The sequence below is a fragment of the Pteropus medius genome, unplaced genomic scaffold (assembly GCF_902729225.1).
Source record: "Pteropus medius unplaced genomic scaffold, Ma_sr-lr_union100, whole genome shotgun sequence".
NCBI classification, from domain to species: Eukaryota; Metazoa; Chordata; class Mammalia; order Chiroptera; family Pteropodidae; genus Pteropus; species Pteropus medius.
The window spans coordinates 11996116-12012199 of record NW_024356249.1 but is presented as its reverse complement, the minus strand read 5'-3'; the positions used below and the strand labels follow the sequence as shown (position 1 = coordinate 12012199).

Sequence of the window (16084 nt, the reverse complement as noted above, 5' to 3'; positions counted from 1 at the left end):
TGTTAAAATGGAGTTTAGCTGGATCTTGAATTCAGACATAAAGCAAATAGTGAGTTATTCTAGGGATTCCAAGACCAACATTACACACTCCATATGCCCCGTTTCACTACAAATGAGCAGCTTTATGACCTGGCTCCCTCGAGAGTCTTCAAATAGAGATTTAATTAAAAAGCATTAGAGAAACTCATCCTGAAATAACAAAGGCAGTGGTAGGCATAAGAAGACATAACCCTGGTGAGAACTTGGTGCAATGACTGCAGATACTATTAAGAAAATGGACAAATAGAAGATTATCTCTGAGGACAATAGTTTTGCAATATCACAAGAGGTATTAGAATATGTGAGCTTAACTTAGGATGAAAAATATTTTTAAAATGTAATTCATTCAATTAAAATTTAGTGTATTAATTTTTGCATTATCTGGAGACACATCAGAAAGAAGATTGTAGGAGATAAAGTAAAACAAAAGAGCTTTTGAAAATGATGATTGCTCTTTCTATAATTATGACTACTTCATTATAATTGAAAAATTGAATTATATTAAATTACTAGTGTTTATAATAAATATTTATAAAATAATCTAAATTTTTATTAATAAATGACTGATACAACTATCGATGATTTGATCCTTAATTTAAAACTGTTGATATATTTTTCTAAGTTGATATCTCTCTAGAACCAAGTAATCTTTATGCAAAGAGTGCTGAAATACATATATGCATGAGATGTAATTATTATCTATTCCAGAATCATTATAAGGTCTATTTTGAGAATAACTGATTTTTGTCTAACAAAAGAAATAAGGGATAATTAATTGTCTTAAACTTACTTATCCTCATTTAGATGATGGGACTTACCTGTGGGCCATATCATTTTGTAATCTTTGTTCTAAACAGCTGTTGCCAACAATATTTAATTTCTAAGCATATTTTGTGTGAAGTCTGAGGCTGACATAGCCTATTTTTGAAGTGAAAGTGTTTCTCTCCTACTGACCCATCAATGAAAATTAGGATTTAGTAGGAAAGCTAATAAAGTAGAGGTCTTACAATGGATGATCATAATGAAAAGTAAAGAAAAAAGGAAAAAAATAAGGAAGAGAGGGAGAAAAAGATCAGTAGGGCATGTGTATACATGCACACACACACAACCTATTAATAATTAGGAGTCATAAGTGAACTTTAACAGTAAAAAAATATCTGAGCATCTACTATGCGCCGGGAACTGAGACTACAACAGTGAGCATATGTTCCTGCATTCATAGTGCTTATAGTCCAGTGTGGGAGACAGACAATCACAGCAGGAAATAGTATTAGCAGAAAAATAAAGAGAAAAAATTAGGAGAAAAATAAAGCCAGATATGGATCCCAGAGAAGTGAGAAGGGGTAGCAATGGTCATGGAAGTTCTCGCTGATAAGGGGACATATCAGCAAAGACATGAAGTAGTAATAGCAACCCGTGAGGATATTTGAAGATTGTTCTATGTGAAAGAAAAGCTACTACAAAGGTTCTGAGATGCCTGCAGTGTTCCATGAAAACGAGAGGGCTAGAGGGCTGGAGTGGAGTAAGTGGGGAGGAGAATGGTAAGACATGAAGTCGCAGGGTTTATGGAAGGCTAGATCATGCAGGGTCTTGCTGATTTTACTAAGGACTTTAGACCTGAGCTAGATAGTATGATAGTCACTGACCAAATGTTGCTATTGAACACTTGAAATATGGCTAGCGTGACTGAATTTTAATTGCATTGAAATTAATTTAAATTAAAAATTTTAAATTGATACTTGATTCAGTTATTGGGAAATTTTGCATATATGTCAATGAAGTATTAAAGGAATTCTTCTAACATACTAACATGTAAGCTATTATATAACATGGATTATTTTTAAAAAGAAATAAAAATAACCGAAAAAAATTAGGTTTTAATTCAGAAGAATTCCATTGTGTCATGAGCTAGACCTTAGGTGAATGTAAGTTCTACTAGGCTTAAATAAATAGACTCTGATTTATTTATGGCCCATTTTGTTAGCTATTGCTTGTTGTGACTCCAGTTTTTAGGTGAGTAAAATATTATGACTTTTTTAGTGGAAAAGAAAAGGGAAAATTCATTCAAGGTGTAGAGAATATTATTAAAAATTATAAGAGGCAGAAATGAACAGAGAATAAGAAAAGGATATTAATGAGACCTGCCCGATAATTTAAAGTGAGAAGTTTGTGCAGAAAAAAATTGAAAACAGTTGATGGAGATCTTCGAGGCCCAATACTGAGGCTCCAGAATGTGATGAATCTGATAAGACCATTAAAGCCTGTGAAGACTCCATAACAGGGGAAGACTATTGACAGTCTCCTTGACAGCCTTTGGAGAGTAAAATAACCACTACTGGAGTCATTAAAATTAAAACACCTGAAGACCTTTTTAGAAGTGAAGTCTACATTTCTTTACATATCAACATATAGGCACATACCCATTCTCTACCCAGCTTCACAAATCCAACAATTTTATAATACGATAAGCCAGGGGTTAAGTAAAGTGCTATTTATTTTTTAATTTGTAGTAAAGCCCTTCTGTTGTGCTGGTGATACAGGTCAAGGATTATAAATGCAATGATAACCTCCCATAAAATATATATATTTTATATACACAAAGCTTATGCAGTTGACCCTCAGCTTAACCCAAACAATAGGACAGTGAGATTGCTTCTATTAGGATATATCTTTATGACTTTCCTTAGGTAAATGCTAATATCCATCTTCTAGGAAAAGTCCTTTAAGGTTTTACTTTAACCTTCTTGATCTCCTTTACCTTAGTGATCTTTTAAGAAAAATCACTCACTTAGAACTATTTCCAGTAAGTTATATAAACCACACTTACAGCATAGGACCAGATACAGAAAGCGTGAGTGACACTAAGAATACATCTTAATCTCTCAATTTACTAAATTAATTTGAAGTTAATTAATGTCATAGCATAGATTTCAGTTGAACCAGCAGAATGTTTAATTAAAAAGAGCTCATAGTTTAAAGTTTAGTTTTGTTTTATAAAATATTTCTTCATTTTCTATGAGGCAAGGAGGAGAGAGAGAAGAAGGTAATAGAATTGGGCTTTCTAATCTTGAATATATTTATGTTATTTGCATGTAAAATGAAGAATAAATTTGGGTTTAATAAGTGAAAGAAAAAGTATTTGCTGTACAGCGTTTTTGTTATGTCATGATGAGGCATCAAAATAAATCCCTTTGTTCAAAGAGTGAATGATCTAAAGCACAATACTCATAAAAGAAAGCACAGCGAATTACTCAATCTATAGACTCGAGCTCCAAAGATCACTGAAAGACAAGTCTGTCCTCTGAAAGGCCAAGGAGGTGCTTCCATTTTAAGTCCCTAATATATTTTTTAAAAGTCCTTATCCTTGTATGCTCCAAAAAGCTGTGGATCCAAGTCTCTGACAGAATAACCTTGTTAGCTGCTTGAGAAACTTAGGTCAAAATTCTCACCCAAACCGCCATTAACTTTTGCCATCACCGTGATAACTTAGTGCTGGTTAAAAGGGCTCAAAAGGCCTTTTAGCAGAATATTAAGGTAATGAATTCTTCATTTCCCATGTTGAAGTAGTGCCTAATCAGTTCTCTCAGCTATGACCACTCAATCATAATACAGTTTTAAACAGATCGGCTTTCTCACTCAATAGCAAATGGGAGTTGAAATGAACTTTTTTCCTGTTTGAACCATTAATAACAATAAATCCACTGCAATATCAGGGATTTTATATAGATACTTCTCGTGAGGAAGCACAATGCATTTCACATTCATTAATAAACATATCAGCAAAATGTTTGCTCGGAAGTAGCCAATGCCAGCAATATTGCACTGTTCAAAGTAATTATTTCATATATACATCCTCTCTGGCTATTAAACATCTTATTTAGTGCTTGAATTTCCAAGCATGTCCAACATATTCTCTATATCAACTTCACTCAACTTTTTCTCACATGAAATTTTATTGAATATTATTTATCAATGCATACAGGTGATTTTATTCCTCTCTCCTTTCTCGAGAAATTCTGATAGTCTATTAGAGGACTGTGCCTCCTATATAAAAATCAGTTGTATGTGGAATCTAAAAAATCTGAGCTCATAGAAATAGAAAGTAGTACGGTGGTCATCAGGGTTTCTGGGTCAGAGATTAAGGAGCTGTTGGCCAAAAGATGCAAACTTTCAGTTAGAAGATGAATAAATTCTGGGGATCTGATGCACACCGTTGTGTTTATAGTTAACAGTATTGTAGTGGGTAGCTGAAAATTGCTACTAGAGTAGATCTTAAATGTTCTCATCACAGAAAAAGAAATGGTAATTATGTAATGTGATGGAGATAATCATATTGCAATATATGAGTGTATCAAATCAATACATTGTACACTTTAAACTTATACAATGTTTTAGTCTTGCGCTGCTTGCTAACAAGGATGCACTCTGAGAAATGTGTTCTTAGGTGATTTTGTTATACAAACATCATAGAGTGTAATTATACAAACCTAGATGGAATAGCTTACTACTGTAATTGTATGTGCTATACTTTTATATGACTGACACTGCATAAGTTTGTTTATACCAGGATCATCGTAAACACGTGAGTAATGCCTTGTGCTATGACTTTACCATGGCTATGATGTCACTGAGCGATAGTTTTCAGCTCCGTAGTAATTTTGTGAGATCACCTTTGTGTAAGCAGTCTGTCCTTAACCAAAACGTCATTACGCAGTGCATGACTGTATGCCAATTTTATCTCAATAAAGCTGGAAGAAAAAAAGAATCACTCTTCTGTATCTACTATCTCCATTCTTTTCCTTTAATTCAATGGCTCTAAGTCGCCAAGGTCATCTATAATGTCTTTAAATTCTTTACTTTCATCTCTTAACTTTCAGATTCTACTCCCACGTGATTTAACAAAGCTTCTCATTTACTTCTTAAAAGTTTTGATCCTGAACATAACTTTTATCCCACCTTCAATTCTCCCAGGAGTTTCATTCTGCACCTACTCAATGTCTGCTCCCACCCCTGCTAAGAGCTAGTGCCCTCCACTGCTAAGAGTTTAGTACCATCTGCTGTCCTCTTGTGTTTAGACCAGCACACAAACCTGTTTAGAGTATTCCAATTATTTCTTGGTCATTTCATCAGTGTTATGCTTGTAGTCTTCAGACTTGCAGTCAGACAACAGTTTCTCTGAACAAAGTTTTAGGTACAGATTCCCAAGGAGTAATAATTAAAAACATCCAAACTGCTTCACTGTTTCAAAGATAACTAGCAATGTAACATAACCTCCAAATTTCAGGGAAATTATTTGCTCATTTTAAAATATCAAATTCCAAATACTTTTTATCTTTATATCTAGGTACAATTCTAGAAATTTATTTATAAATATAAAGTCTTTTTCATAGCTTTTATTCTTTGGCATAAAATGACACTAAAATGTCAAATCATCAATATTACATTCAAGGTAGACAATATGTTCGCTTATTTAAAAATAAATCAATACATACATCCCATACATATGCTTGAATAAATATGATTGATTATTCAGGCATCGCTCTGAGTATCTAAGCATTTTTTAAAAGCTAAATGTCCTCTATTATTCTCACTCATTTCCTAATTTCCAAATATATACAATTTATTTATAAGAAGTCCAAGCTTCTTACAGACATGTGTATTGCAAGAACATGTATTGAAGGAGCAGAGACAACTCTCCAAATTACAGATTTATTTATTATGGGAAAGAACAAAAACTATAAATTTATTTTTTGTTTCATTTGTTATATAGTTCTGAGACTCATGTTACATACTTCAGCTATTAAATAGAATTCAATTATAGTTCATATCTTTATAGGCTCTTAAAGATCTTTATCAACTTGGAATAGAACTGCACATGGTTATAATTCAACCCTCCGTCACAATTTCAGAAGAGCTGAAGCTTATTTTTAGCATTGCCATTCTTCTCAATTTGTGTTTTTTGCCTCTTTGTTCTGACCAACTGTTACCGGCTCCTTTCTTTATTGCTTTCTTCTATAAATATTTTTGATCCATTCAGGACTCTTGGATTTATACATATTTATTTATTAAGAAACTGTAATTTGGAAAGTTTTAAATTCTTTGACTTACGATAACAGTCACTATGTTACCTTCTGCTATTGAATTTAACAAATTAACAAAGACTTCCACTAAAATAAGGTAGCTCTTAGAGAGAAATCTCAGGTTTTAGTAAAGAGATTTGGGGACGGGGTAGGAAATTAAGAAATTTCTCTACATCCTTGGAATAAGAAATTCTACTACATGTGTTTCTAATGCCAGTCTCAATCCTACAACCTGTGGCACACAAGATCATTTTATGATAATACTTTAAGGCAATTATTTCAAGGCAATTATTTCACACCAAGCATATTTTCATATCATGAAAAGATATGGATCATTAAACTAGAGATTCTAAATCTCTGAATTTCATATTATATCAATTTTTTATTTATGAAACAAAGATACACATACATGCATAAAGTGTTATTAGGCTATGAACATTTAGTAAGTGACTTTAAAGTGCCATGTAGCAGAAATTGTAACAAGGCATTATTCACCTGTATTAACCATCTTATTAGCCTAAAGTTCATTTGCTTAACTAAGAAAGTGTTAATATTTTCAAAAGTTTTCTTTCTTTTTAAAAAAAAATAATTTATTTTTTATGGTGACATTGGTTAATAAAATCTGATAAGTTTCAGCTGTACATTTTGACAGTAAGGCATATATATATTTACATTGTGTGTTCACCTAAAAAATATGGAAGGTTTCATGAATTTGCATGTCATCCTTGTGAAGGGGCCATGCTAATCTTCTCTGTATAGTTCTAGTTTTAGTATATGTGCTGCTGAAGCGAGCACTCTTCCTTTTTTGAACTTATTTTTCTTACTATAAGCATAATCTTATAAAGTCAAAGTGTGTTCTCAGTAAAATGAAATCAAATTTTCTATGAAAAAAGTGGGAAACAATAAAAAGGTAAATAAATGAATGTATGCTTCTTTACTAGTATGGCACATTATATTTCTGTGTGTTTAGGTAAATCCTGATTTCTCACTTCAGAGTGCTCTCATGAGTGTGGAGGGTACCTCTTCTAGCTTCTGGTGGCTTCCAGCATTCCTTGGTTTGTGACCACATCTCCGTCTTGGTAGACACAACGTGTGTGTGTGTGTGTGTGTGTGTGCGCGCACGCACGTGCGTGCACAAGTGCTCGTATAACCTCCCTCTGCCTCATTCTTATAAGAATTTATAATTTAGGGCATTTAGAGGCCACCTAGATAATAAAATATAATCCCTCATCTCAAGATTCTTAACTGCGTTTACAAAAATCGTTTTCTTTTTTGACACATAAGGTTCCAAGGATGAGGATGTGGATATCTTTATTTTGTGGGAGGTGGAGAGGAGTTCATTTTTTAGCTCACCACGGAGATATACATTGTTTAGATTATTTCTCCAGTTCCATGTGGGACCATAAGCCCTATAATTCTGTAATAGAATATTAGCTGTTAATTTCTCCAACTTTCCCCTTCTCTCCTCAGCAGTCATTCTTATTACCTATAGCATGAAGAGTGAAGGGATAAAGACCTGGTTTTTCTTCTCTAATTAGGAGAAAATAAATGTGATAGACTCAGAGTTCCATACCTGATATACATCCGGCCCCTAGTTTTGCTAAGAGAATCTCAGTTTGATTCTGAAGAGAAGGCACCTGGTCCCAGACAGACTCACCACCTGTGGAAGCCAATCACGGGGCTGCTGTCTTCCCTCTCCCAGACTTCATGCAGCCACATTTGACCAGTGATGTGTAGGACCTCTGTGACAGTCACTCCAGGGAAAGACTGCATCTCCCAAACAGTTCAAGCTCTGAATATCACTGTAGGGGGAGATGAGAGGCAGGCAAAGCGGGGAGGATCTGAAGTCAAACCATTTTGATTCCAGTTGCTGCTTTTCACTGGACAACATTTTTGAAGCTTCTGGTATAAGGGAGTATGATTAGGTTACTGCCAATGAACTTCTGTCGCTTGTGTTTCTAACTGATAGTTTTATTAGGTATTTTAGATATTTGAACTAAGAGATTATACAATTTTAGCTTTAGTCCTCCACATTTAGCCATGATATTCTGCCTTGATTTTAAATAAATATGTTTGCTACTGCTTATATTGAGGACAAAAAAAAAAAGTATATCTATGCGGTTTTACTTCACCCAGCTTTGCAAATATGCCTATATGAACATATGTAACTGTGATCTATGATAAAGGAGATAAAGTGATTTGGTTTGATGCTCAAAGGGTTTTTTTTAAATATTAAATCTTATTAAAATTTTAAAGATAATGCTAAAAAGCAAAATACGAAACAAAACTAAATTTCTAAATAATGATATAGTGTTTGGATAGTCATAAAGAAATATGGTCTGAATTATCATTTTCAGAAATGAAATCAAGCAAAAGTAAACTGAAAGGTAGAGACAAAGTTAGATGCTATAACAGAGCAGCATGCAGACAGCCTAAAGAATGCGCGTATACATACTCTCTCCACATGTTACCCTCCCAAAATTGGATCAAAATTTGAATACGACATAATTGAATCAAAAATCCAATTACGTTGTATCATCTGTATGGGACAGCAAAGTCTTATTCATAATCTAGAATGTTACTGTTAAATAAGGGCTCTCATTGTATAACACTGAAGGACCGTGTCTAATTGAACACGCTTGTTTTCCTTTCTGTTTCCTTTAAAACAAAACAAAACAAAAAATTACTGAGAAGTGTCCCTAATGGCAAAAAAATCAAATGATGCTGATAAAGCAACACTGAAATGACTGGGAGGTCCAGAAATTGCATGTGAAATTCAAATGGATTTGCATTTGCTGTATAAGTTGGCTGATGTGGCAAATCACATTTAACGCTGACAACTGTTAAAAATAATGATAAATGGAGACCAAAAATAAGCAGGTAAATGAAGCAAACAGACCAAAGTCTCTGAGCTCCTAATGACAAAACACTCTCAAACATGTTGAAATCCTTTGAATGGTAAGAAATGCAAGAGGAAGGATGGAGGAAACTGATTTTACAAATGGCATGAGTTTAAGTTCTGAGTTTGTATATCTTTTCCACGTTAATATTTTATCTATCTACTCTGCCTCAAGTTATGGCTGAAGTGGTATTAAAATACAAATCATATACTTTTTTTAAGTAGTGTTCACATTTATACTTGTAGACAAAACTAGTTCAAAAAAGAAAATGTGCAGTTGTATTTTTAAAAACAGCAAAGTTTCCAAAATAATTGGCAAACTTTTATATGATTTCCTATTCCATCCAGAAACTGTCTAATGTTGACCAATACTGAAATTAGAAATCTTATTTTACAGGTCTTGAGATTAAAAAAGCATTCCAAACCTGATTCATATTGCGACTACTACTAAAACTGGTCTGAACATTGTCTTTCATATAAATGGCGAAACAAAAAATATTTTGGGGAGCAACTTAATGGTTTAATGAGTCAATTTAATATTACAATAGAGATTAACTACAAGCTTTTTCAGTCAACTCTAAGTAGGCTGTGTTGCCAGGAGAGCATATCACATGACAGATATACATGTGCAGAATAACCATTTTCATCAGGTCTGTTAAAAATAACTTCATTGGGGAGAACAGCATATTTCTATGTGTTAGAGCAAATGTCTGTGAAATGTCAATGAAAGCACTTTGTAAGTTTCAAATTGGTCTCTCAATATGAAAGAGCATATGCCATAAATGATTCTGAGCTGGTTCCTTCCAGAACCAAGAGGAGACTTGCCCATTACCCTAGGTTACTAAACAAATATTATTTTCTATATATACCAGGATGTCATAATTGGGAAAACAATAAGGAATCTAATAGAGGAGTACAAATAAATTGGCTTCATCAACAGACTACTGAGTAGCAAGTCCAAGATTTGGCTGAGAGTGCAAGGTTGGTCATTGCTGCTAGTAAGTATTAATATAATTTATTTTTGTATTTTGATCTTATATCCAATCTCCTTGCCAGACACATTAATTCTAATAATGCTCTGTAAATGATATTTTGTCTCCTATGAAAAGAATTCCATCTTATGTGATCATGACAGTTTTGACAGTTTCATTGTTTTCTTGACTAACCATATATCTTTTTGTGGTTTGTGTGTTTAACTTATATTACTGGGTTTGCTAATATGTCCAGTAAAATATATAAACTAAATGTGGTTGATACTTGGTATTTTTGATTGTCCCTGATCAAATGAGAAAGTTTTCAACAGTAAACAGATTTTTGCTGTAGAGTATTGGTAGATAATTTAGATTAAGTAGGTTCCTTTTCTTCCTAAATTACTAATTTTTATCATGAATGGATGCTACAATTCATCAAATACTTTTTCTATACCTTTAGAAATAATGTTATTTTCTTTTCATCTCTTACTATGATGAATGTCATTTATAGGTCTTTTTAAAATAACCTTTGTATTCTGAAAATATACCTGTCTCGGGCATGATACTTGATTTTGTTGTCTACAAGTTCCTAGATTTGCTGTGTTCGTATGTTGCTAAGGAGTTTAGAAATAAGTCGATGTGTGTATTGTTTGCCTTTTCATTGGTCATCTTCAGCTATTATTAAGGTTCCAGGTTAAGCCAGCTCACAACTGAGGAGAGCATCGTTTTCTCTATTTTTTCTGTGCTCTGCAAGAGTCTGTATAATACTAATCTCTGACATTTCTCCGGGCTTGCTTTATGACCATGTACATGCTCAGTTTTCATGCTTGTTTCTTGAATGCTTGAGAAGAATATGGGTTCTTTAATTGTTGTGTGAGTAGTTGTGTATAGGCCCATTAAATCAAGCTTACTGGTTGTGCTGTTCAGACATTCAATTTCTTCACTAATTTGTGCTTTTGTTTTTAAGGTGGTCCTTGGCGTGACTATGATAATGAATTTGGAAACTTCTCTTTGTAGTTTTATCTATATTTGCTTTAGGCGTTTTGATTTTTTTAGATGTATTTAAGTTTAGAATTTTTAAATCATTCTAAAGAGTTGGACATTTTATCATTATGTGATTTATCTCTTACTTATTCAAGGTCCATTGTAAATTAGGCCTCTCACTTGGGTACGCAGTGACTTGGAGACACAGATTGCTACAGTACTGTAGCAACAACTTTTTAATGTATGGTTTCATGGTCATTTATTGAAGTAATAGTGGAAAGGAAAAGAGAAGGCTCACTAGTCTCAGCCTGGAGGGAAATGATGCCGTTTCTGTTCAGATTTCATTGACCAAATGAGTTACGTGGTCATTCAAGGTTAACTGGGGGATTCTGACCCGTGTCATTCCCTGGATCAGGCAGAGGAAAGCTCCATCTCTGAGCTTCTTTAGTTGTGAAGGCATAAAAAAGAAAGATGAAAAACTTGTGTATTGACTTTTAAAGCTTTCAAGAGAAAGTAACACATTATTTCCACTAGCATTTTGTTAGACAAAGGAAGTCACGTACCTAACTTGAAATGAAGTGGTGAAATACATTTTTGACAAGTCCTGGAAAACGGACAGTTTAAAATACTTAGTGAACATAACTAGTGATTAGCATATTAGTTAATAAATAATTATATGGACTGAGGAAGTGGCAGAGATGGACATAAATGAACTAATTTAAATATATTGCATATACAAGAAAAAGAATTTACTAAGTGATTGGATAATGAAGTGAGTGATCTTTCAGCATGCCAGCTGCGTGGATGATAATGTCAATTAAAATTATGTAGAAGAGTGGAGAGAAACAAGTTTAATTCTCATTGAAATGGAGAGAATCAACTTCATCTTTAATTATAGAAAGTAAAGTTAAAATAATATGGTATATATACTTGTGTCTATTTTTTATTTTTTATTCTCATTTAGGCAAGAATATAATCAGATTCATCTTTAATGATAGAAAATAAAGCCAAAAAAATGGGTTGTATAACTCTATATGTGTTTTTAGCTCATTGCATCTGCTTTTATTAGTTTGGGCACGTAAAGCTCTTGAAGAAACTCTAAATAAGAGGAGAAACCCTAGTTCCCTAACCAGGCATATGAGAAAGAAGATGTTTAAAAATGAAAAATTCCCCCATCATGTCCAAGATTATACCAGTGTCTATTGGCAACATCCCTAGTTTAAAGTCTTCTTTTTCTATGATTCTTTAAAGAGACTCTTGTCAGTTTAAATTTCTTGGATGTCAGGTACAATCGTGATGTGTTTGATCTGGCTATGTCAAGCAAATTTTATTCCTGTTCACAACGAAAAGATTTCAGCCGGAAAAGCATGCTTTGGGGAAGACTTCAAACTAACTGAAAACCAGACTTACCTTTCAAAAAGATTCAAATTAAATTTGACATGAAGTACAGCATTCTGGACCATTCAGATTGCAATTAACTTTGACAATGTTCAATTGATTACACTTTTTGTTATGATTATACAGAGACTATATTGCATATTAAAACTTTCAGGATGTTAGCTATCCAAAATGTAGGTCTCCTTTATCTCTAAGTGCAGAAGTATATATAATTTGCCATTTGTCATAAAAAATATTTGTCCCTCACATAAAAAAATCATACACATCTCCATAATGCTTAGAGGAAAACTTTTAGTATATTCAAATTTATTTATTTATTAGCTCCAACCTTCCTTTCTAGCCTTATTTTCTCCCAAACCACCACATCAGCAGATGTACACCAGGATACACACCTTCTGAATTTCAATTTATCTAGGCTTAAACAAATAAATAAGTGCAGAGTGTTACCAGAGCTCCAGCTCTGTTTCCCTATCATCCTTCCAGCATCTTCCTCCAGGTCACTCTAATCGAGCCATCCTCCCTTGTGGTAGCACTGCCCACACCACCCGGAAGGGGAGCATCTATTATGGTAGCTCCTACAGAAGAAAAATGAAGCACACATACAAACCGGATGTCCAGCAAGTCACATGTTTATACACGAACCAAATTGGGTCACATGTTTATATGCAAACCATGCCATGTGATTGGAGTGTGAGGGTTGGCTTTATCCTATTAAGTCACTGTCAGGAGCAGAGAGTGGGGGAGGTTAAGGTCAGATCCACCCTAATGTCACAGCCCAGGATGGGGAACAGGAGAAAAGTGATATAAGTACAGGAGCTGCACATTATTCATTTTTGTATCTCACTATCTAGTATTTATAGATGAGCAACGAAATTTGAAGGGTCAAAGAACTATGGCCACTTACCTTTTAAACTTTTGTGCTGCATTGCATAGTAGGTTTAAATTATGAAAAGAAAAAAATGGATAGAAGTCATAACCACTGAAAGTATACTGATGATCAAAACTGAAAACTTGCCTTCAGCATGTTTTTATCTGACCCTACCCCACCCCCCATTTTGCTGGCCAGTGCTTTCTTCATAGCTTTCTTCATAGCTTCCTTATTTCCATACAATTAAGCCTCTTTCAGCTACAGTATACACATATACATATACTATTATATATATTATATCAGTTATAGCATATAAAGTATTATATACATTACATATAATATATCATGTACTACATATTATATTCTTATATCTATTATACCACATATTAAATATAATGTATTATATACATTGTATGTTAGATATCTTTTATACATTATACTGTGAATGAAAAAAAGGGGTTCTATGGAAAGTAACCTCACAGAGTGATCTGATCATAAATTCCTAACCAGGCCGGTCATGGTGGGTAGTCACACATCAGGCGCATAATTTTTAGTAAAAGGCTTATCTTTGCCTTCAGCAAGCCCTGCCCATTGTTTCTGTGCATCTAGGTTTGAAATAAATCATAACCACCCTCAAGAGAGCACAGAATCTTGTTAACTATCCTGTAATCCAATCCCTGCCTTACTGTCTCCAGTCTTCATTAGGTCCCCTCCTTCATTTCAAATGCATAAGAGAAGCTGCAAAACCATCATTCTCTGGAGCATTTGAGAACTTGCTCCCTGGCATATGTTAGCAGTTTGGCTTAAATAAACTCATAAAAATTGTTTACAGGTTTGGAAATTTCTTATGTCAATGTTTACTATTATATATGTTATATATTCTATACATTATATACTATAAGTGCTTATAGATGGAAAAGAAATAAATAAAACACCTTTATTCACAGAAAATAATATTGTGTAGGTACAAACTCCTAAGAATTCTACCAATAAGCTACTAGAAATTATAAGCGATTTAGCAAATTTGCAACATATTATTATATAAAAGATTCTGCAACTAACTCATGCCTGGGCTCCCATTAAACTGAGATACATCACGCATATCATGGTGGTTCATAATCCAAAGAAGAGAAGGACCAGAGAAATGGCATCTGGCAGGTTTTGGGTCTCTCTGTGGTTGTTTCTGCTTTCTTTCTCCTGTCATGCCTTATTGCATGGTATAAAATAGTGTTCAAAATTATTTTTAACCAGTCATTGACCAGCACCATAGTTAATACATTGCTACAGCACCTTTTGTTGAAAATACATCCCTTTACCGTCCTTCGGTTGTGCTAAAGCCTTATTTAAATATACCCTATAGAGTCTCGTGGGTCCTTTTGTTTAACTGTTCCTGCGTAACAGATACTCTGCCCTTGCTGCACTGAATGTAGTGCTGTGGTTGAGTGTGGCCTCAACCTACAGGTTCTGGTGTGAATCCTTATTATTCCACTCATGGGAGGTGAATTTGGAGGCCAGTCGTTTACATTTGTGAGCTTTGGTTTCCTCATCTGTATACTGAGCGCAATTCTAGTACCAACCTCATGGAGTTGTTGTGAGAATTAAATGGATAATTATATGTAAGGTATTTATAATTGTGCTCAAATCGTTACTATTATTATTACAACCACTGTCATCAGCACTTCTTCTACTGATACTATCATAACTCCTATCACCATGATCATTATCTAATTATAGATTTGGGAAGTGTTCACGCTAGCCCTTGTTGAAGTTGATGCAGTCTGTTCCACTCTGACTCCAAATTGTATTGATGAAATACTTTGCCTGTGACTTTTTAAATTCAAACAAAGTTATGTTTTAAGAAAAAATTACAATTCAAACTCAATTACCTAGCAAAATATGTGCCTTGGCTTTTGTCCTCTTAACTGTGCTACATAAAAGTCTCTATTGCATATGCATGCGACTTATTCTAGGCTGTCTTATCTGTATTTCCAGCATAACTTACAACAACTTATTTTCAGAGAAACAAATTCTGGTTAGCTTAAAATGGAAAAGGGGGACCAGATGTGAACTAATTTGGGATGATATGAGAAAATTTTCAATATATTAATCCAAATAAAGGGTAGGAATGTGTCAGAAACAAACATGGTTTAATTCAAAATAATGTTTCAACATTTTCCCAGAAACGGATAATTTAAAATAAATATGAGATAAAAATATTCCTCATAACAGCTTTAATGTAGTTTAATGTAAGAAAAGAGAACCCAGTATTTTTAGCTGCTGAAGTATAGTATTCACACCAAAAACAAAAGTTAAATCAATGGTTATACGTAGTTTTGCATATTGCAGAAAATATACCTGAGCATATTTATTAGTAAACCATATGCTATTGTATTAATGATTTACTGTATTATAAAATATGTAAAAATAGAAATTAAATTAGGAAGGTAAAATATTTCAAAATTTGTTTTATTTATTAATTATTTAAAAAATTGTCTTTCTCATAGAAACTAAAATAAAAAATGCTTTGCTAATTTTGAAAATCTAGTAAAACACTTTGTATCCACAAATGAAAGGTTCAGATCTTAGTTCCATTTATATAAATAATTGATTTTAATAACTGTAGTAGGTGAAAAAGACATCATAATGAGAAGGTTATATCTAAACTAAAGAAATATTGTAAATTATGCTTACCACATCATGGTACAATTATTTCAATCACATCTACAAATTCTGTGAATGTTTTTACTGAAATTTATCTGGTAAAATTTTATTTTCCCTAATCCCAAGTACTTTTAAGCTAATCAGAAGATGCTGCCTTTTAATATTTTTAACAAGTAAATTGCAC

At 33.4% G+C, this 16084-nt stretch overlaps 1 non-coding gene across 1 annotated transcript; it reads right to left on the bottom strand.

The window, feature by feature from the left end:
* Window positions 1–6807: 6807 nt before the first annotated feature.
* LOC120601402 (U6 spliceosomal RNA) lies at window positions 6808–6914 on the bottom strand. Its single transcript, XR_005652429.1, has one exon. It is a non-coding gene; the product is annotated as a U6 spliceosomal RNA (small nuclear RNA).
* Window positions 6915–16084: the final 9170 nt, after the last annotated feature.